Below are 24,889 nucleotides of genomic sequence, written 5' to 3'. Positions count from 1 at the left end.
GAACACCGTGAACTCCATAAATGGATAAGGTTACTTAGGTTCGTTTTTAAACAATTATTTCTCCTTCGAGGGCTTGTTTGATTCCAATCTCTGTAATTCGAAACTAGAGGGTAGACACTTACAAAACTTACTAAATGTTAGTAAAGTTCTTGATCAAATAAATGGTAACTAAGTACTATAAGAATAAGAGTTATTCTAATATTAGTATTTAGTCAAGAATGTCTTTATTCAGTGAAAGAGTAGTCAACTGCCCTTCGGTGGGGGCTATTCTGACTCACTGAAGTATCGTAACAAAATAATAATGAGCATGGGTACATTATTTTTGCTAAATAAATTGGATTAAAAAGAGTTAAAATCAATTCTCTAATAGTTTGTTTACTTTTTTAGCAATGTCAACATCAATTATACAACTGCTAGCTTCTAAGAAACTACGATAATTGCGAAACTTGGTAATCGAATATTAACACGATACTAGTAATAGATGATCTTTGATTCGTTTTAATGGAGGAGTGTCCTCCATCCCTTGGTCCCAACGCAAACTGAACAGTTCATGATGCATATGATAGATGGGCCAAAGCTAATGAGAAGGCTCGGGTTTATATTTTAGCGAATATTTCTGATGTACTGTCTAAGAAACACGAGAGGTTAGCTACTGCAAGAGAGATAGTGGACTCTTTGCAGGGCCTGTTTGGACAACCGTTCACATATGTCATGCATGATGCAATTAAATTCGTTTACATTTTTTGAACATGATGGTTCATTTCAATATTGTAGAAGTAAACGGAGCCGTCATGAATGAGAAGTGTCAAGTTGGATTCATCATGCAGTCTCTTCTGAATAGCTTTTTATATTCAAAACGAATGCAATGATGAATAAGATTGAGTATAACTTGACGACTCTTCTCAACGAACTCCAGATTTACGAATCTTTATTAAAAAATAAAGATTTAGAGGCAAAAGAAAATCTTGCTTCCACTTCAAAGAAGAAAACCCAAAAAAATTTGTCTTCTGGGAGTAAATATGGCTCTTCTTTCTCCAAGAATAGAGGTATTCAAAAGAAAAAGAAGGAAACTGGGAAAAGGAAGGCTCTAGCTGCACAAAAAGGCAAAAAGGATGTTGCCAAAGGAAATTCCATTGCAACGAAAATGGGCATTAGAAAAGAAATTGCCCTAGATATCTTGCCGAAAAGAAAGCTGAAAAAGAAAGACAAGGTAAATTAAATTTATTGGTTATTGAAACATGTATAGTGGAGAATGAAGATTCTACCTGTATATTGGATTCAGGGGCCACTAGTCATGTTTATCTTTCTTCTCAGGAAACTAGTTCCTGGAGACAACTTGAAGAAGATGAGATTCCTCTTCGGATTGGATCAGGGGAGCATATCTCAGCAAAAGCAGTGGGAGCTGTTAAGTTAACTCTTAGAAATAGATATCTGCATTTAGAAAAAATTCTTTATATACTTTCTTGTAAAAGAAATTTGATATCTATTTGTTGTTTGTTGGAAGATTTGTACAAAGTAAATTTTTGTCTTAATGAAGCATTCATTACAAAAAGAGGCATACAAATCCGTTCTGCAAACTTAGAAAGTAACTTATATAAGTTAAAACCATCTAAAGTTGAAGTTGTATATAACACAGAAATGTTTAAAACAGTTGAAACTCAAAGAAAAAAGGCAACACATTTCTTAGAGTACCTATCTTTGGCACTTGAGACTTAGCTACATTAATCTCAATGGGATTGAAAGACTGACTAAAAGTGGACTTCTAAACAAGTTAGAAGATGTCTCTTTACCGCCATGTGAGTCATGTCTCGAAGGGAAAATGACAAAAAGATATTTTTCTGGAAAAGGTCTTCGAGCCAAAGAAACCTTAGAGCATGGGATTCAGTTACATCTCTCTACACCGAGAACGCCTCAGCAGAATAGTGTATCTGAATGGAGAAACAGAACCTTGTTGGACATGGTTCGGTCCATGATGAGTTATGCTCGGTTGCTTAACTCGTTATAGAGGTATGCAGTAGAGACTGCAGCTTACATTTTGAATAACGTTCCCTCTAAGAGTGTTTCAGAAACACCTTATGAGTTATGGACATGACGTAAAGCTATTTTACATCATTTTTGGATTTGGGGTTGCCCAACACACATGTTGGTACAAAATCCTAAGAAATTGGAATATCGTTCAAAATTATGCCTATTTGTAGGTTACCCTAAAGAAATAAGGGGTGGCCAGTTTTATGATCCTCAGGATGATTAGGTAATTGTATCAACAAATGACACATTTCTAAAGGAAAACCACATTCGAGATCATAAATTTCGCAGTAAACTAGTATTGGAAGATATTTCAAATAATGCTACAGACGAATCAACAAAAGTTGTTCATCAGCCTTGCTCATCAACAAGAGTTGTAAATAGATCAAAGACATCTGGTCCATCACATCCTATTCAAGAGTTAAAAGAGCCTTAACATAGTGGGAGGGTTATGAGACAACCTGGCCGTTTTATGGGTTTAACTGAAACCGAAGTTAACATACCTAATGATGGCTTAGAGGATCCATTAACATATAATCAAGCAATGGATGATGTTGATCGAGATCAGTGGATCAAAGCCATAGACCTTGAAATAGAGTTTATATGCTTTAATTCAATATAGGAACTTGTAGATAAATCTAATGAGCTAATACCTATCAGTTGTAAGTAGATCTACAAGTGTAAAAGAGACCATATGGGGAAGGTACAGACCTATAAAGCCCAGTTAGTAGAAAAGGGTTATACCCAGGTTGAGGGGGTGGACTATGAAGAAACCTTCTCACCTATTGCTATGATCAAATCAATTTGGATACTCTTGTCCATTGCCACTTTTTATAATTATGAAATTTGGCAAATGAATGTCAAGACTGCCTTTCTAAATGGAGATCTTGCAGAGAGTATTTATATGGTCCAACCAGAAGGGTTCATTGAACAGGGTCAGGAGCAAAAGGTTTGCAAACTAAAGAGATCTATTTATGGATTGAAATAGGCATCAGGATCCTAGAATATAAGATTTGATACTGTGGTCAAATCTTATGGCTTTGAACAGAACGTTGATGAGCCGTGTGTATACAAAAAGATCATCAACTCCACTATAGCATTTCTATTTTTGTATATAGATAATATACTACTTATTGGGAATAATATAGGATACCTAACTGACACTAAAAATTGGCTAGCAACCCAATTTCAGATGAAAGATCTGGGCTAGGTGCATTATGTTCTTGGCATTCAAATAGTTCGAAACTGAAAGAACAGAACGCCAACCATGTCTCAAAAATCTTATATAGACAATGTGTTGTCTAGGTTTAAGATGCAGGATTCCATAAGAGGTCTTTTACCTTTTAGGAATGGAATACATTTTTAAAGGAACAATGTCCTAAGAACCTCAAGAAGTTGAGAATATGAGATGGGTTCCCTATGCATTAGTAGTCGAAAGTCTGATGTATGCAATGTTATTTACTCGTCCATGAAGGAACTCTTATACAAGACTACCTCTGAGTGGAAGCGATATCGTTCAAAACTCATTGTGATAAAATTAACGCATTCACAATCAAACATAATAGATATGCATGTTAAAACTAATTACAAGCATGCTTTTAACAAATACACAATAAGAGAATGAATACATACCAGTTGAAGACTCTTCTTCACCAAAGACCTCATTCTCGTACACCAAAACATGGTCGTTTACCCGCGAACGGTCTCCACACGAACACAGCAACGGGAAGGACACCACCACTTAGAACCCTCGGTATTCTCGGTGTGAAAATCCAAGAGGTATAGGCTTTGTTAGCAGAGGGAAAGAGGAGGAGAATATTGTATACCACGACCAAGAAAGTGGGAGAAGGTTGATGTCTATCGTATAGACGATGCTTTATCGTTTAGGAAGAGGTACACGATCGTTTAGTACATAGGCCGCGATCGTATAGACATTGTTTAGTAAACACTCAAGCGCGTGATCGTTTAGTAAGCTGCGCGCGTGTGTACGATCGTTTAGAAATGTTGAGCTATCGTGTAGGCTCTCGGTTTGCTATATGATGGGCAATATACACTATACTTGAGCAAATGACTGATCGCTTTTGCATAATGAAAACGATTTTCATTTTATTCTTCAGTTATGAAAACTAAAAGCAATCTCCCAATATCACACGGTTACGGAGAAAATGTGGGCACAATTATCCTATAATTGTCCAAAAATAAATAATAAATATAATCATATTATATTCATTTACCTATGGTTTAATATCACATCATATGCAATACATTAACCATAATCTTTTCTCCTCCATTAGATATAAATCATATTTATATCATTTTCCTCCAAATAATGTATCTCATACATAATGTCAATCATATCATATAGAATTAACCAGTTCAATCATATCATATATAATCGAACTCCTTCTTGTCAATTTGAACACTTCAAACTGACCCAAAACCTGATTCTCAACTTGAATCCATTGAGCTACCAAGAGGACTTATAAACCTATGGCTCGAAACTCCAACGGTACATGAATAGCTGACTAAACTCTTTAGCCACGAGATCCACCATCCGTTAACTACCAGGCTTCCACTAAAGATCAACAGCTACACTCTTCTTACCACATATATATTTCTATGTCCATCGGATATAACCAATCAACAGTACGATAACCCTTCACAAATGCTCATAACTACAGTTGGGCCAATTTACTGTTTTGCCCCTGTAGTTACATCTAACTCCTTAAGTACCACTAATCCCTCTAATGAACAATACAACATAGTCCTACTACGTATGGACACCTCTCAGGCCATGAGAAAGTGTGTGGCGCCACATCGTTCAAACCCCGGAATCAACCCTTAAGGGAGCAATCTATCTACTTACTCTTACTTCAGGGAAGAAATGAATTTCATCTTGTGTAGTTGAGTTCCCAGCTCCCAAACTAGACGAATCCTCAAAGTGGTAGGTTTGAGTCAGCGATCTAGCCACTCGCATCCATGCGAATCAAAGGACCACCCTCAAAGGCAGAGTTCCCAACTCACTCAGGATTAAGGTCATGTTACCTATGGTCATCCTAGTGAAGCGAAGTCTCTGTCATGAACGACATTATATAACGAGACTATTAAATTTTGTGGTCTAGTATTATACAAACTCCTTTGTATAGGACTCCCCCGCTCGCATGTCTCCACATAAATGATCAGGATTAGACCATCTGTAGCAAGTCAAAACACTTATAACTATTCTATAAAGCGGGCCGCATCCGTAGCGTTACCAGGATAAGGTTTCCCTCTTATATCCATATCCTACAGATCATTTTGGTTATCACTTATGACATGATCCACTTGTATGTCTCCACATACATGCTTAAGTTACAAATGACAACTAGGAATCTTAGTTTATTGGTTTGTGGTAAAGCAAATAAAACATCCAATGTTCATAGACAAAAGTGAAGAAAATATCATATATTATACATCACAAGCGTTTGTTCAAAACTGTGTTTACAAACTACAGGAAATGAGAGTTTAAGGCATCATCCCCAACAGTCTAGACATATGCTTTGCAGTAGGGATTGTCAGTAGGTATCAGTCCAATCCTGGTTATGAACATTGGACTGCTGTTAAGAATGAGGACAATATTGTTGATCCGTTTATAAAGGCTCTCTCGGCTAAGTTTTTCGAGGGTCACCTAAAGAGTTTAGGACTGCGGGTAAAATAAATAGGGCAAGTAGGAGAAAATGTGGGTATGAAATGCCCTACTTTATTGTATTTAGTTTTCTCTCACAGCACTCAACTTTGTTGTAACCCACTAGGAGTTTTAGTCCAAGTGGGAGTTTGTTGGGTTGTATGACCTAAAACTCATAGTTTTGTAAATAGTAAACATATAAACTTAGGAAGTTTATTCAGAGAAGTGTTGTTGATTGTTTAATAACTCTAAATCTAATAAACTACAAACCTTTGGCTATTGTCATTAATACTTGGACTTTATGTGGAGACATAAACTTGATCAAGTTCGAGTAAAATAGCCTAAACCGTCTATAGTACTTAGACTAGGTTGGGTACTTATTTCTGGAGATACTATTGAATACGGCCCACTTTATGATCGGTTCGTTCATGTAGAGACATGTGAGCGGGGGTGTTCTACACGATGAGATTGTGTAAGACAGGCCACGTAATAATCACTATTACGTATTAACGTCGTATACTGTTAACACTGATTAATTTCACTTCTTGATGACCTAGATAACTTGTTCTAAATCTTGAGCTGTCTATGAACTCCGTTTTATTCGGTATTTTCTCTTGATCTGCATAGGTGAGGGTAAGCTCAACGTCGTTGCTCAATATGCCTCCCATTTCAGGGATAAGACCGAGTAGATGACTGGGGACATAGAATTTGCAAGATGAAATTCACTCCTACCCATTTTAGGGATAGTAGAAAGGTTGTTTTCTTAAGGGTTGATCTCGGGTCTTGAACAAGGGGCCCCATCCTCTCGTTGGCCTGAGAGGGAATGATTTAGTAATTATGATCCTAAATCAATTGTTCGTTAGAGGGACAGTAGTACTTAAGGTGAAAAGCTGTAACTCAGGGGTATTTCGGTATTTGACCTAGCTAAAATTATGAACAACCTATGAAGGATCAACTTATTGACGACGGTTATATCAAATGGACACATAATATATCTACAGTGAGAGAAGTCTAACTACAGACTATAGTAGACAGTCCTGTTAGTTAATGAATGTTGATTAACTAGGTTAAAGAATTTGACCGGTTAATCTCGGATCGTTGGAGTCTATGATTTGTAGGTCCATCGAGTCTCTTGCTAGCTCAATATAGACAAAATTGAAGAACTAGATGAAGTAAGAATTTGAAATGTTCAATTTCAGGTTTTAGGGAATATTGTATTTTATATGAGATATAATTTACAATTAAATAATTAATTTATTAATTAATTATTTTTTAGAGTATACTTGATCATTAGCATGAAAGTTTTTTTTTTAAAACTTGATTAATGTGATTAATCAAAGTTAGGTGTCTTAAAAAATTTAATATGTGATATTAAATTTATTTATTTTTATTTAATTGAAAATTTTTTATTTAAATAATTTCCAAATTTTGAAAATTATTTTTATTAAAAAATTAGTTAGTGGAAAAATCCAATTGTTGGATTTTTCCATGAACTAAGTGGACTTTCAAGTGGCATTTCCCAAGCTTGACACCTAGAGATTACATGCTAATGAAGTTTGAGGTGGAAGACATGCAAAATAGTTTTACATGTGTTTTCTTTGCAAGACTAATGCTTCCACAACTTTTGACCTAAAATCTTCCACCTCTCTTCTCTTTACTCTCCTTCTTTCTATAGTGAAATTCCCTTATTTTCTACAGTGAAGTTGTTTGGCTCAGGAATTTCTTGACTCAACTAGAAGTAGTTCCATACATGTGAAGACCTGTAACCGTTTACTATGATAATAGTGGTGTTGTGGCTAATTCCAAAAAGCCAAGGAGTCACATACGTGGGAAATATATCGAGCGTGAGTATCACATGATTCGAGATATTGTGCATCGAGGAGACGTGATCGGCACGCAGATAACTTTAACGCATAACGTTGTTGATCTGTTTACAAAGACCCTTATGATTAATGTGTTTAAGGGTCACCTGGAGATTAGGTTTACGACACATGCCTCATTTTACCTAAGGCAAGTAGGAGATATTACTAGGTGCGTATTGTATACCCTAGTTTCTTGTTTTGTGCACATTATACTTTATACTTATTTATTTTTTCTTTTGTACGCCCCATTAGCTTTAGAACAAGTGAGAGATTGTTAGGGTTGATGCCTTAAATCTCACGAGTCTTGTAGTTATAATTGTATTATACAAATAATTTATTTATCTAATAAAATAAAGCGGTATTTTATTTATCATTTAGTTGCATTTATCCACAAAAACCAATAAACTAAGATCCAAGGTTATTTTCTGAAACTTAAGCATGTATGTAGAGACATATAAGCGGTTCTTGTTTAAGTGATAACCTAAACGATCTGTAATAGATGGATAAGGTTGAGTATCTTATCCTTATGACACTATGAATACGACTTGCTTTGTAGTTATTACAATTGTTGTAAAATGCTTCAAACGATCTGATCCTAATCATTTATATGTAGACATGTGAGTAGGGTGCTCTATGTAAAGAGTTTGTATAAGACCAGACCACAAAATGTATAGTCTCTCTATATAACACCCTTAATATATGAGACTTGCATTTCATTAGGATGACCATAGGTGACTTGACCTTAATCCTTAGTGAGCTATGAACTACTGCCTATGAAGGTAGACCTTTGATTTATGAGGGTGAGAGTGACCAGCTTCAATGACTCAATATGTCTACCATTTTGAGGATTCGTCTGATTAGGGAGTTGGGAACACAGCTACATAAGACGGAACTACTCCTTCTCTATAGTTAGATAGATAAACTGCTCCCTTAAGAGTTGATTCCAAGGCTTGAACAACATGGCACCACACCCTCTCCTGGCCCGAGAAAGGTTTGGTCATAGTTAAACTATGATAAATTGTTCCCCTTCTCCAAGTATTTTCCTTTTCATCCTTGTTGCTAATTAATTAAATAACCCATTCTTTTATTAATTGCCACATTAATTAAATAACCATATATTAAATCTAATTTAGTATATAATTAATTAATTAAAATATAAACATCACATGTTTATATGCTTCCACCTCTTTAACATTATAATTAATTAAAACTTCATGAATCTAATTCACATGAATTAAATATTTGAATCTCATTCAAATATTTTCCTCTAATATAATTTGAATTATAGATCGCATCTATAATTAATTATATATTAATCGCATTAATATACAATTTCCTCGATTTATTTGAACAATTCAAATCATTCCTCATTATAATCCTTTAGTGAGCTAACAAGGGGACCTGGTAGACCTACAGATCAGAAGCTTCAGCGATGTGCGATTAATTGGATAAACTTATTAACTAAATTAATCAATATTTGTTAACTGTGGGTACATTTTACTAAAGACCCATAGCTGCACTCTTTTCACTACATATATATTTCTGTATCCACGGATATAGACCAATAACATCAAGTTAGTTATTCATGAGTGTTCGTAACACCAACTGGGTCAAATAACCATTTTACTCTTGGGTTACCTCTGTATCCTTAAGTACTAGTGCTCTTCTAATGAAAAACCTGTTTATGGTCCAACCATTAAACAGAAATCCCTCTCGAGCCAGTGAGAGGGTAGGGTCCTTTATTCAAGTTTCGAAGATACCACTTAAATGAACACTCATCTACTTACCCTAAAGTCGAGAAGGAGTGAACTCTATCTTGTATTATTATGTTTCCAGCTCCCCATTCAGTCTTGTCCCCAAAATGGTAGGCTTATTAAGTCAACAAACTGGCCACTCTCACCCATACAAATCAAAGGACAATCCCTCATGAACAGAAGTTCATCATACACTTAGGATTAAGACTAAGTTGCCTAGGTAATCCTATTGAAATAGAAACCTAACTAGTCAATAGTGTTAAACCTAGTGGTTACTATTTTGCAATCTGGTCTTATGCAAACTCATTGCATATGATAACCCTACTAGCATGCTACATACACAAACACATTATATCATTATGTTTGTATCAAATACAAAGTGGGTTGTATCTATGGTGTCATCGGGATAAGGTACCAAACCTTATCTCTATACTATAGACCCTTTAGGCTGTATCTTGAACAATTATCCATATATGTCTCCACATATTGTTCATGACTCATAAGAAAGTCTTGAATGGTATTTTATTAGATTTAGGGTTATTAAAACAAAATAGAATATAACACAATCAATAACATTTTTTGAAATAACATCGATAGCTCTTTATTGATGACGGTAAATTAATTACATTTACTATCTATGAGTTTTAGTGCATAAAATCCAACAAACTCCCACTTGAACTAAAACTCTAGTCAATGAGATGAACATAATATCACTATCCAAAGCAATGGGAATGGTAAATAAATACAATAAACTAGGAAATCCATATACCCATTATGCATCTCCCACTTGCCCTAGATTATACAATGTACATGCTTGCAAACCTAAATTCTCTAGATAACTCTCAAACACTTTAGTCGAGAGTGCCTTCGTAAATGAATCTACAATTTTGTGCTCCGAAACGATCTTTGTGACGATCACATCTCTTCATTGCACAATCTCCCGTATCAGATGATACTTCCTTTCAATATGTTTTCCTCGTTTATGGTTGTGAGGTTTTTTAGAGTCTGCTATAGCCCCATTGTTGTCTCAATATAAGGTGATAGGCAATTCCATGTTTGGAACCACTTCTAGGTCACTTAGAAACTTCCTAAGCCAAACAACTTCCTTTGCTGCTTAACAAGCAGCTACATATTCAGCCTTCATAGTGGAGTCAATAATGCATCATTACTTGATTCTATGTCATACTACTGTTGGGAATGTCCTAGAACTCACAGTTCGTATTAAACATTCTATTTTTTTTAAATAAAATATTATTGAATATTTTATTCAATAAAGTTGTTGATTTTGCAGTCTATTATGAAAATCCAATAAACATATCTATGGCTATAGTATGAATACTTTAACTTTATGTGGTGACACAAACAGGATCAAGTTAATAGTATATAGCCTAAATGGTTTAATAAGTATATGGATGAAATTGGGTATCTCGTCTTGGTAACACTATTGGATGTGACCCATTTTATATAGGTAATACAAATGATGTGATCCACAGATCATTCATGTAGAGACATGTGAGTGAGAGCATCCTATGCAATGAGTTTGAGTATAAAGTGGACAACGAAATAGTCACTTTTCTTTATAATGACCGTTTACTATTAAAACTAACTATTTCATTTTTAAAGTAACCTAGGATAACTTGATCTTAATCCTGAGCCAGCTATGAACTCCTGTTTATTCGAGATTATCATTTGATCTGCTGGGTGAGAGTAGTCCAACAACACTGCTTAATAAGCCTTCCATTTTGTGGATAAGACTGATGAATTAGCTGGGTACATAGCTCTGCAAGATGGAATTCACTCCTACCCCTTTTAGGATTAGCAGATAGGTTGTTCTCTTAAGTACTGATTCCAGGTCTTGAACAATCAGGGCCCCGCCTTCTCATGATAGAGAAAGGACTTGATTCATAAGTATTATGAATTAAATTTTTCATTAGAGGGTCGGTAGGAACTTAAGGAACGAGATGTATTTACAAGGGTAAAACGGTAATCTTGACCCAACTGTGATTACGAACAACCTGTGAATGATCAACTTACTGATTATGGTTTATATGGACAGAAATATATCTACAGTAAGAAGAGTGCAACTATCAAGCTATAACGGTATGTCTTGATAGTTAACGAATAGAAATGAATTCGATTAAAGAGTTTTAACGAATTAATGACAGATCGTTGGAGCTCATGATCTGTAGGTCCATTAGGTTCCTCTATTAGCTCATTAAATTAGAATAACAAATTGAGTATTGATGTATGAATTTTAGGGTTTTCAATTGATTGTATATAATACAATTATAGACGTTTAATTTAATTGAAATTATAAGAAATTAAAAAATCAATTAATATTTAAATTATGATTTAAATATAAAATTGATTATTTGGTGATATTGTATTAATTTAATATTTAGATATTAAATTAATATTAAATTAAAAATTAGTTTTATCTAATTAATTATTTTGAATCAATTTTATAAAACCAATTTAAAAAATAATTTTTTTTGAAACGTTTTTAGTTGGTGGTTTTTTCCATATTTTAGGAAAAATCCACTAACTATATTGGAGAATCACCAAATTCCATTGCTAATCTTCAAGTTGTAGCTGCCCAACATGCAACCTGATACATTTGCATGGTTTTTACCAATATATAGAAGCTCCATGCATGAAGAACAGCAAGAGATTGAATGAAATAGAAAAAGTTCTACATTGTTAACCCTGCTCTCGTTCTTCATCAACTCAGTTTTGATATAAGTGTTTCCACCACACATTCTAGCTTGAGAATAATAGAGAAGATCTCGGTCGTAGTCCTCTTGCTGATTCAAGCAAGATCTTGGTGTTTTTCCAGCTGATTTTATGAAGAAATCTTCAAAGGCAATATGTGTTTCAAACCATCTTTTGAATATCATATGTACAGCATGCTTAAAACTCAAATTAAATGTAGTTTAATTGCTTATTGATTCTATAGTCTTCCGTTGTGTGATATATCATTCCTATAATTGGTATCAGAGTATGATTTAAGCACTTAACTATTGTTAATTTGAGTTTGGTGGGTGTTTCTCCATGAACTACATGAAATAGTATGCTGATATGGTTTTTCAGTGTTTTGGGCATTTTAATCCTTTCAATTATGTTGTTTCTCTTGTAATTGGATCTTGTTTGATGGGTCTTAATATGTGTTTTAGAGTCTATAATTCATATGAAGTCATTAGAAGTTAAAATTAAGATGTAATTGAAGAAAGAAATGAAGAAGGTCGAGCTGCAAATTCCAGTCTTTCAGCATCTGATCAAATCTTGTTGTTGAAATTCGGGCGAGAATTCCATTTCTAGTGATGTTGATGTAAGTTCAAGCAAGATTTTGTTTCAAACGAGATTCTGAATAAAATTTTAGAGTGAGATTTCAAGTTCAAACAAGATTTTGAATCAAATTTGAGCGAGATTTCTAGTTCGAGCGAGATTTTATTGGAATTTTGAGCGAGAGATCGAATTGGGTGAGATTTTGAATCAATTTCAAATGAGATTTCGAGAATGGAGCGGGAGATCGAGTTTGGGCGAGACCTGAGTCGAGCGACACAAGAACTAACTAGAACTAGCGAGAACGGCCGATTCGACCGATTTTTTCCTCTTGAGATCTTGTCCAGTTCGGCCTCAAATGGTTTTGGTTGGTCTGGATCAAACTTTTCTGGTCCAGTTCAAGTTGTTTGGGTTCAGTTTGGAATTGTTTGAGCGGTCAAGAAACGGTTTTGAAGCTGTTTTTGTAATATTTAGGATTTTGTTTACTTAAAAATGCCAAAACCAAAAACCGTATCAGTATGTGTTTAATTGTTTATGCATGCGATGTATGTAATAATTCAATAAATCTTATATATGCATATAGTATGCCATATAGATTTAAAATCCCACCGTAAGAAGCATGTTACATGCAGTGAAAGTATATTATAAATTGTTATAATATATAGTATGCATGAATAGGGTTTTCTTTTAATATAAATGTTGTATCAAAATACCTTTGATGAATGTTATGGATGTTTAGCATGTCTAATTTTTGTAAGATGTTATAAAATTGTATTAGACTTTAAAATCCATAACAAAGAGACACAACATGCTCAATTAGGTTAACAACTAGTTTTAACCATTAAAATATATTGTTACCTTATAAATTTGGTTACAAACTCAAATAGGTTCATAAACCTGTCTAAGGCTAGGGGTACTTAAGTTAATGGTTTACGTAACACCTACTACCTGGTGATTATGACCGAAAGATTGAGCTTTGTTAATTGATTTTATGAGCTTGCATGAGCGGTGTGAGGTTTAAAACTGGTTTAAACACTTAGACATCGTATGGTTATATCCAAATATAAAAGTTATACTTGGATAAAAATGATATAGACTTGGGTTGTTTAAAAGTTAGCCATTTTTTAACCTAAGTAAATAGATACCTAAACATATAGAACACTTCAGTGGGAGATTAACAATATATTTAATATATAGTTATTAGCTCTCACGTCCTCAAGAGTTCACACCGTAAGATCTATGCTCGGCTTTGTGTCGCTTTTACCACGACTACTCCATTCGGAAAGTGTTTGCATGGGTCAATAACAAAGTGAATGAGGGAAGTAGTTCATAGTAAGTGGGTGAAGGAAATGTGTCAACATTGTCCTACAGTCTCTTCCATTAGTTTGAACTGTGAGATTCCTACATTGCGTCTGTTGTCGTTTTTAGGTGGCACAAGCTAGTCGTTAACCACAACGATCCCCTCGGAGGGTTGTAACATAGGATTCGGAACAACCCAAACTTCAGTAAATGAATAAGGTCTTATAATTCCGTCTTGGGTATTGTCTTCTATTCCAGGGGCATATTCATATCATTCGATAAGATATGAAAATGGCGGGTCACACTTACAAAAATTACTAATTGTTAGTAAAGATCTTGACCGAAAACGATAACCAAAAGAACTATAAGAGTAAAGAGTTATTCTGTATAGTATTTGGTCAAGAATTTGTCTTCCTTCAGTGAAGGAATTGTTGACTGCCCCTTGGTAACAACTATTCTAGATCACTAAATTATCGTTGCAAATAAATAAGGATTTATTGGGTACTTTCTTATTTTGCTAAAATTGGATTTACATGCATAAATGTTTAATAGAATTTGTTTAAATTATTTCAGCAATGTTGAATTCAATCATACAACTGCTAGCTTCCTATAAATTTAACGATGAAGAATATTCAAACTGGAAATCCAACATTAATACAATATTAGTTATGGATGATTTAAGGTATGTATTGACGGAGGAATGTCCTCCGGTTCCCAATAGTACAGCAAACCGAAATGTTCGGGACATTTATGATCAGTGGGTAAGGGCTAATGAGAAAGCTCGAGCCTACATCTTAGCAAGCATATATGATGTACTTAATAAGAAACATGAGTTAGTGCCCACCACCCGTGAGATAATGGCGTCGCTTCAGGAGATGTTCGGGCAACCGTCATCCTCTGTTCGACATGAAGCCATTAAGTATATCTACATTACTCGCAGGAAAGATGAAACCAACATTAGAGAACATGTTCTCGATATGATGGTCCATTTTAATGTTACTGAGGCTCATAGGGCGATGATAGATGAGACAAGTTAAATAAGTATGATATTAGAATCCCTCCTGGAGAGTTATCTACCATTTAGAACCAATGTTGTTATGAACAATATTACTTATAATTTGACCGAATTACAGACATATCAGTCTATGATGAAACTTAAGGAGAAAGAAGTAAATGTTATTTCTAGGTCTAAGAAGTTTTTTAAGGGGTCAACGTCTGGAACAAGACCCACTGATAACAAAAAGTATGTTCCTTCTTCTTCGAAAGACAAATCCGTACAAATTAAGAAAAAGGGTAAAGGGAGTAAGAAAACCACTGCTAAGAAAACAAAAACAAAACTCCTAAAGGAAAATGTTTCCATTGTGGAGAGGATAGTCACTGGAAGCGTAACTGCCCAAAGTATTTAGCTGAAAAGAAAGCAGAAAAGGCGAAACAAGGTAAATAAGATTTAATAGTAGTTGTAACATGTCTAATGGAGAATACTCACCTAACCTGGATATTAGATTCAGGCGTCGTTAATCATGTTTGTACTTTTCTATAGGAAACTAGTTCTTGGAGAGAACTTTCTGAAAAAGAAATGACTTTCAAGATGGGAATGGGTGGAGTCATTTCAGCTCATGTAGTGGGAGATGACAAGCTATTTTTTGGAGAGTCTTTTATCTTACTTAGGTATGTGTATTATGTACCTAAGATGAAAAGAAACTTAATATTCATTTCCTGTCTGCTAGAAAATATGTACAAAATATCTTTTGAATCTAATGAAGTGTTTGTTTTTTCAAGAGGTGTTCATATTTGTTCTACAACGCTCGAAAATAACTTATACATATTAAAACCAACTTAAGCAAAAGTCATTCTAAATATAGAGATGTTTAAAATTGTTGAGACTCAAAATAAGAAACAAAAAATTTCTCCTAATGCCTATCTTTGGCACCTCAGACTTGGTCACATTAATCTCAACAGGATTAAGAGATTAGTAAAAAACGATCTTCTAAATCAGTTAGAAGATGGTTCTTTACCTCCATGTGAATCATGTCTTGAGGGAAAAATAACAAAAAGATGTTTTTCTGACAAACATCTTCATGCCAAAAAGCCTCTCAAACTTATACATTCAGACCTATGTGGTTCAATGAGTGTAAAAGTACGAGGTGGCTATCAGTATTTCGTCAGTTTTATTGATGATTACTCGAGATATGACTATATTTACTTAATCAATCATAAGTCGGAAACTCTTGAAAAGTTCAAAGAATTTAAGACCGAGATAGAAAATTTGTTAAGTAAAAGAATTAAAACACTTTGATCTGATCGCGGTGGTGAGTATATATATTTACAATTCAAGAACTATCTAGTAGATCATGGAATGCAATCACAACTTACAGCACCTGGAACACCACAATAAAACGATGTTGCAGAAAGGAGAAATCGAACCTTGTTAAACATGGTCTGATCAATGATGAGTTATGCTCAGTTACCTCAATCCTTTTGGGGGCATGCAATACAAATTACAGTATTTATTCTAAACGTTATTCCATCAAAAGTGTTTCAGAAACACTGTATGAATTATGGAAAGGACGCAAAACTAGTTTACGTCATTTCCGTATCTGGGGTTGTCTAGCACATGTCTTGGTACGAAATCCTAAGAAATTGGAAACACGTTCGAAATTATGCCTTTTTATAGGATACCCCAAAGAAATAAAAGGAAGATTGTTCTATGATCCCCCAAGAAGAGAAAGTATTTGTATCGACAAACACCACATACTTGAAAAAAGATCATATAAAAAATCTTCTATCTCGCAAGAAACTAATATTGCAAGAAATGACCAAAGATGCTACACGTGTGTCATGCGGGCATCCAACTATGGTTGCATTCCATATTCAACTCAACTCTTGTCTTGCTTGATTTGGCTTGCACCCGACAGAGGAGTTGCGCTTATGCATTGATCCTGGTGACTTACCTTCGGTTTGGCTTGCCCCCACGTGTGTCATGCGGATATCCAATTACGGATAAGTGTCTTTCACAACTTAACTCTTATCAACAAAAGTTTTCCCATTACATTGACAGTGGAGTTGTTATTCTCAAAATTCCCGCAATTTTTATTTTTTTTTGGAAAATGATCGCAATGTAATGAACGCAATTCTCCGGGATCGTTGCCACCTCTAAACTTAGAGGTTGGCAGCGCTCTCACCGCAAAGCTAAAAATAAAATCAACAAGAATACGGTAATAAATGTTTGAGCAAAGGTTTGCACGCAATAAAACTTAAACTTTCAAAATTTGAAGAACCTATTAAAAGTAAGGAAAGCCTTGCGATGCTTATTTAGCAGATGCGGTGAATTATACGTACTATCATAGATGCATCATAAAGGAACGCAATTAAACAAGGAGAATTTCAAAAGGATAATGCATAAAAGATAACAAGAAAAGAAACTCAAATAGAATAACGCATGCCACCATGCATTGGAGTTCATACGATCGAAGCCATGCGTTGAAGGATGGAGGTTCCGTTGTAACCGCGCACCTGATAACGGGCAGAAATGCACGTTATTACATTGATAAGTTATTAAACAATGAGGGTTTGCGTTGATGAAATATGTTAGATTGCATCCAAAAAGCATTAAGTTTATAACATTGCAGTCGTATGCGTTCATCGCATAGAAACAGTTAATTTTTGTATTTTTGTTCAAAACATGCGTTGATGCAAGGTGGAAAGAGCGATCACAAGAAATCAATGGACGAGCATAGCATTACCGCAAGGGTTTGCGGTGATTTGTGTTCGCCAACATCTGCTCAAGAAGGATTGCCGCATAGAGCGCAACTTGGTGGACGCATCTGGTGAAAGGCATAATTAATCATAATGGGGCAAAAAGCTGATAACGGTCGAATTCGAATTAAGTTGACAGCCGCTAACGATAACAAGTACACTCAGCTTTTTTTATGACAAATATTCAGGGCATCAGCCAGAGAATTAAAGCCATTCCATCTGTGCAATCAAAAGAGAGAAGCCACCTTTCACCCTAGAAGCTCTATAAATACCGAAGGCAACCTTCAGAAAAGGAGTTCAGAGATTTAGAGAATTTTTCCTACATAGTTTAACCCTGTTCTTATATTTTATTTTACCTTAAGGCGGAAGCGAGAGAAGGAGGTTGTCTCGATAGATCGTTCCGGTGAGCTTGGGAGAGCGTCGGAAGCTTCAAGATCAGAGACAGGGCCAGCTCCTGCGGAAGCATGAATATCTTTTTAATCGAATAGAGATTGGCAGTGTAAAAGCCTCGGTCAGAAAGGAATTGCTACCAGACTCTCTACCTTTATCTTCCATTGCTATTTTGTATTCAAACTCATTTATAAAAATGGAATTTACTTCTCTATATCTGTTCACTCTCTGCTATTTACGCATGAGTAGCTAAATTTGTTGAATGGGTTGAGAAGCACTTAGCTAGCTTAACTAGGGATATTTATTCTATGCGATCATCTTGTATTAAGTATGCTTCATTCGTCCATTAGAGATACTCGGGAGGGTAGTCTAAGGACAGGATCTAAGCCTGGAAAAGTCAGGTTAGAATCTAGGCTCGGAAGAGTCGGATTAGACCGCATAATCAAGAGATAGGAGCTTAGGAATAAGCATTGTTTGCTATTAACACATCGCATGCATCCTAGAGATAGGATATGATTGTGTATGGTCACCTTTCCTTCGTGCATCTTGCATCATTGCATGGAAAAGAATAGTGTCACACCCTGCCCCAGACTACCCTCTGAGCCTAGGAAAGGACGAGACTGCAGCAGTTATCAACCTTTTTGTTGACACTTACTACTTAATAACTCTTGCGGAAATAACTCTGATACCAATGAACAAATTCAACAACCAACTGATTAAGTCAAGAAGGCAAATAACAACAGATTAAGTAGGCCCTTTTTATTACAACAATGCAACATTTATACAACTCCAAGACTTAGCTACAAAGTTTACAACAACTGTAAAATCCTCCGGAAGTGTATCTGCATGTGGCAGACCTTGACCTTAGCAGCACCCTGGAACTCCTCACCTTCCGCTACCTGGGAAGAAAAACATGAAATAACAGAATGAGCTTCACAAAGCTCGGTGAGTGGTAAGTAACTTCTAGAGTCTGTTTCAACTCATAAAAACAAGCATATCATAGATACGAGGTTACATTTAAATCTCAGCCTTGAATGAGTCTTGTCTCAACTCTATTTACGCGCACGGTAGATAGCTAAACTAATAACTACTTAGAATGAGTATGTTGTCTATCTACACACATGTTAGATAGATAACTGTTACTAAATACAACGTTTACTCTTTACGTTTCCTTTGTCTCCTATGTGCACATCGCTCCACGCTCATGGGCTCAGAAGCTAGGCTCGTCGGTCCTCTGAATATCCCATACAAGGATCCTCCCACAGGCTCAAGAACTAAACCTCTCGGTCCCCTGACCATCCCATAAGGTTTTGCTTACGGGCTAAGGAACTAGGTTTATTAACCCCCTGACCATCCCAATCCCATAATTTCATTCTCATGCTAGATACTCATTCATAACCTAAGCATATACAATTTACTCTAAAATATATGCTTTACGACTTAAAGAAAAGTACCACTCACCTTGGTCGTTTAGGAACCTTTCTCTTTAGAAGTTCCTTGATCTTCCCGGGCTCCTCTTTTGATCCCTAAATTTCAGATTCAATTTAAAGCTCAGGCTATTCATAGTTCTAGGCTTTATCTTGAGATACTTACTTCTACAAATATGCTCTAAAATGTCTCAGGAAGCTTACCTCAAAATCTTAGCTCATAAATTCTTGTGGTTTGGCCGGAATCTACAAAACATCAAGACTGGCCCAGCTTACCCGACAGCTCGAACCCTCTATCTTGTCCTCTCTTTCCAGCCTGATTCCTTGCACATTCTTCTTCGGCAGCCCTACCCTGAAAACTAGACTCATGTAGATTTCAGATGGATTTGGAATCACTTCAAATGCACGAGTATTCTGGGAGAACTTCTCGTCCCAAGTTGATGCTACTTCCTGTCCTTTCTTTCCAACAGCATCTCCCCTTTTGGAACCTCTTGACCAACGCATGGTCTTGCTACCAACGCATAGTCTCCTCCCAATACACTCTTATTTATGTCCTTTAAATAGAATTTAAGTTTCATCTGAAGTCTTTGGCCCTATTTATAGGCGTCCAAAAGAGTTCTAAGGCCGACACCTCTTACTTGGCTGCATGTCCAAGTGTCTCTTCCTTACACTATCAATGCAATCTTGCATTAGCGCAACCCAAGGTGTCTTGCTCCCCTTTTACAAACGCATAGCCCTCAACTATGCATGTCTTTTTATGCATCCACCTCATTTGCTTAAAGCTTAAGATTTCTTCCCAACAAGCCATATGTCCGAATGACGTCCTTCATATGCATTCATCCTTCATATGCGTTCATCCTTCCTATGCGTTCATCCTTCATATGCATCCATCCAACTCAATATGCGTTCATCCTTCATATGCATCCATCCAACTCAATATGCGTTCAACTAGGATGATGACCAACACCCCTTTCAACGCATAGTACTAGCCTCAGATATCCAACGCATAGCAACCCTTGGGCTAACTTGGTTCTCAACTCAAAGCCATCGCATCTCTTATAACCAACGCAACCCACCTCATTTACCTTGTTATTGCAAGCCTTAACAACGCAAGGGCAAAATCACTATGCGTCCACCTTAGCTCGTTACATCGTATAGCTTATACCTTATCAAGGCCACTGCATCCACCGTATCCATCGTTCATGCCATCTCATACTACCAATGCATTCCCTCGGTCGCATACCAAAGGCCGCTCCATTGCACGCCCTCGGTCGCACACTCTCGCGTAGCAAAGCCGCCGCAGACCATCAATGCATAGAACCGCGCACATGTTGTCAACGCATAGCATGGTTGCATGACATCAACGCATAGCACCGTGCACATGTCATCAGCGCCTCGCTCTATCACATGACATCAACGCATAGCACCGCGTGCATGTCATCAACGCATCCCTTCGGCCGCAACCCATCGGCCACATACTCTCACCTCCAACACATCCATCGCATCCACCTCCATCGCCGCATGCCATCCATCGACGCATGCCTCGCACCCCATCATCGCATGCCCTCGCATCACCGCATGCCCTCGCACCACCACAACCTACCAACGCATCTCCTTCAGCCGCATTCCTTCAACTGTATAGACACATACCATCGTGTCCAATGCATCCATCGCAGCCGTCGCAACCCATGCGTTGATCTAACCTCTAAAAGCAGTGGCTGCCGCATGCGTTATTCTTAGCCCTACTTCAAACTCTCTCCATGCCCAAGTAACCTCTCAAAACTTTATGGCCAACGCATAATCCAACACTTAGTCATTTTTCTCCTTGGCTTCCAATGCATGATAACTCTTGGCAATGCCTCTTACCAATATTTTGGCCAATCATGCGTCTAACCTTACAAACGCATGGTTGCCTTCTCAACTTATGCGTTAATGTCTCCTAACCCTTCACGCATGGGTCCTTTTTTGACCTTACACTTAGCCAATATTTCATCAATTAATGCTTAACTCAAAACTACTCAAAGAAAATCTATTCAACACTTAGAAATTTCCTTCTCTTCAACATAGGATTTAACTTTCACTTAGTTAATTTCTTTTAACACCTGCTTAAGTAAAGAAAATGAAAATCCGGGTTTCACAAGTATAGACTTAGGGATAAGCTCTATGGACACTTTTGCATTCAACACATGCGTCCTAGACTTAGGAGCACTGCATTTGGATTGGAAAATGACTTTTTGTGCATGGGTATAGCATGATCGCATCGTCTGATACATTCCCAAGTAACGCTAGCTAAAGACCTTCTCAACCCGTTCATCCGCTTACTCAGTGCATCTATCACACAATCAATCTCTTCTCAAATCTATCGCATTTATTTATTTCATTACCGCAATCAAAAAAACCAAACAACTATTTAAGCTACCGATTATCGCAAGGTTTTTCTAAAAATTACCGCAACCTATTTTCCCAAGTCCCTGAGTTCGACCCTGGACTTACCAGGAAACTCAGTGGGGTTTACATTTGGATTCCACTGAGAAAAATTGATTGCTCAACGCAACTCCATCACCGCATTTCCTCCATAATTTCACATCATAAAATAACGCATCAGCACTGAGGAGAATTATTGTCGCACCTACAAGGATCAAACGCACCACAACCAAGGAAGCAGCCGCATATCCAAAATAACAATAAAAATAAAAATAAACTTGTAAACCCCGAATTCTAAATTTCCTAGACAAGTATGTTTAGCCAAAGGAATGATATATTAAATATCTAATAAGTGAAAATCCATGTTATTTATAAGAGTTGTGGAGAAAGGAAAAGAAAAACATATTAAATAAGGAAGCTCACTTATCGGTTGGAATGGAGGCACTAAATATGGGGTGACGTGGCGGTTAATCCTTGAACTCGAGAGGCGGTAGAAAGATTAAAAGAAAGAGAAAATTCGAAAGCTTGGTTTCGGCAATCTACATGAGCAAATTTAGTGAAATTTGTGCCATTTGAAAGCTGGGAGAATCTAGTTTTTGAGATTGTCTTGCTGGAGAAAGATTGCATGAGAAGAAGAATAAAAAGTGAGGAATTTGCAGAAGATGCAGAATCTCGAATTAATTAGGGCCTGAGGTGGAGATTGGAAGCTCCAGGCCAAACTATAAAGAATTTTCAGCTAAAATTTTGAGAAAAGAAAGTTAACTCAATTTTAAACAAATTTGTAGAAGGAAGTTTCTTGAAAATAGTTTAGGATTTTGAGTTTTGAATTTTTTAATTTGAAACAGAGAGTCTGTGCAAAAGCAGACAGTTGCTTGAGAAGAACAAACAAACAACTCACCGTGAAGAGCGAGATAAGAAGGATGAGGATCTCGCTCAGGAAGATAATCTTGCTGATTTTGTGATGAGGATTTCCCTCAAGTAGGAAATCTCGCTAGAGATGAGAGCTGAATCTCGCTGGTGAGGAAGCCAAGTTTGTTAGAAGAGGTGAGTATCGCTAGGATGAAAATGTTGCTCAGAAAAGCTTGATTTCGCTCATGATGAGGATCTCGCTCTTGAGGATGAATTCACTCATGTTGATCATCTCGCTAGTAATGTTGTCTTTGTTGATGAAAGTTCTATTAGTAAATGAACTATTTGAGGTATTTTACTAAGAATTCTAAGGAATTTAACCGGGAATTATGTCCTTTCAGGCCAAGAAGAGCTAAGAGAGGCGTATAACTCATTAAGAACCCCAACGAGCTGTGAGTGATTATGTGATGATTTAATGTTTTAGTGATTTAGAAACTATGATTTATTTGAAGTTATTTCTCATGCTAAGTGTTTAAATGAAGTGCCAAGTGTCACAATCGCTCTTTCGGAAGGTTCTCTTAGCGATTGTGCGGCATTTGTTCCCGCTCACAAACAAGTCAGCCAACTCAAATACGGACTGCCGATGGCACACCGAGTGCCTCTCGCAACCTCCACCCCCGTTTTAGGGAAAACGGTTTTAGAAAACGGGTTTAGAGAAAAGGTTTTCGTAAGAAGTTTTATGAGTGTGAATAAAGAAAGAAAGATTGTAGTAGACTAGAAAGCAATAAGCAACATCAACAGCTTTATAGAGTACTACTCCGGGTATGAGGAAGTGATGGTTAGTTTTATCCCCATATAGTGCATTCTGAACAAAAAGCCAACTGGCGCCCTTGCATATGCAAAAGGGCGAGTGGTCACTTACAATGAAAATGTAAAGAAAGCAAGCTAACTAAGCTAAGACAATACAAGATATGAAAGTATGCTAGAAGGGGGTCGGATCGGGCATGCGGCCATGGGCAACAGGCCCTGGACAAGCATGACCGTGACATTCTCCCCCACTTAATTGGTTGACGTCCCCGTCCACTGACCTTGTTCAAAATCTGCGATGGTTGGAGCTGCATTCTTCAAATCTTCGACCCGCTCCCAACTGATCTCTTCGTCTGGGAGATCCTTCCATTTCACTAAGAACTCTGTCAGTTCTCGTCTGGGTCCTCCAATACGGCGCGTACGTTTATCCAGGATTTATGCAACTTCTTTCTCAGCATAACTCTTCATCGTGACTGGTGGGCGCCTTAGCATGTTTCTTTGTTCATCCTCGAGATCGGGGTGATAGGGCTTCAAGATACTCACATGGATGACAGGATGAATCTTCATCCATGAGGGTAACTGAACCTTATATGAGGTTCTCCCGACCTTCTCAATTATCTCCACTGGACCTTCATATTTCCTTACTAGCCGTTGATCTCTCTGGCCTCGGAAACGAAACTGTTCCGGTTGTAGCTTGATCAGGACCTTGTCCCCGGCTTGAAACTCGAGGGCCCTCCGCTTCTTATCAGCCCACTTTTTCATCCTTCTCGATGCTCTTTCTAGGTAGGCGCGAGCTATCTCAGAGGTTTTGCTCCACTTTTTAGTGAAGTTATGTGCCTGAGGACTTTTCCCTGCATAAGGGTGGTCCACCAAGTGTGGCATGAGTGGCTGTCTACCGCATACCACTTCGAAGGGCGTTTTTCCGGTCGCGGAACTCTGTTGGCTATTGAAGTTGAACTGAGCCACATCTAACAACTGGACCCAGTTCTTCTGCCTAGCGTCGATAAAGTGACGCAGATATTCCTCGAGCATACTATTGAAGCGTTTCGTCTGGCCATCAGTTTGGGGATGATAGCTAGAGGAGATATTCAGTGTTGACCCCAATATTTTGAACAATTCGGTCCAGAATGTCCCAGTGAATCTTCCGTCCCGATCGCTAACAATGCTCGCGGGGACACCCCATAATTTCACGATGTGTTTGAAGAGCAGTTGGGCAGTCATCACGGCTGTGCACATTTTCGGCGTTGGGACGAAAGTGGCATATTTTGAGAACTGATCGATGACAACAAGGATCGATTCGAACTCTCCTACCTTAGGCAAATAGGTGATGAAGTCGAGAGACACGCTCTC

General features: G+C 37.0%; 1 pseudogene; it reads left to right on the top strand.

Annotated features, from left to right (window-relative positions):
• Positions 1–868: 868 nt before the first annotated feature.
• Positions 869–24,889, top strand: part of LOC150037259 (UDP-glycosyltransferase 91A1-like) — a 30,439-nt pseudogene continuing 6,418 nt past the window's right edge.

Source organism: Benincasa hispida, chromosome 3 (assembly GCF_027475165.1).
Source record: "Benincasa hispida cultivar pf3 chromosome 3, pf3_genome.v1.1, whole genome shotgun sequence".
NCBI lineage: Eukaryota > Viridiplantae > Streptophyta > Magnoliopsida > Cucurbitales > Cucurbitaceae > Benincasa > Benincasa hispida.
This window is presented reverse-complemented; position numbering and strand designations above follow the sequence as displayed.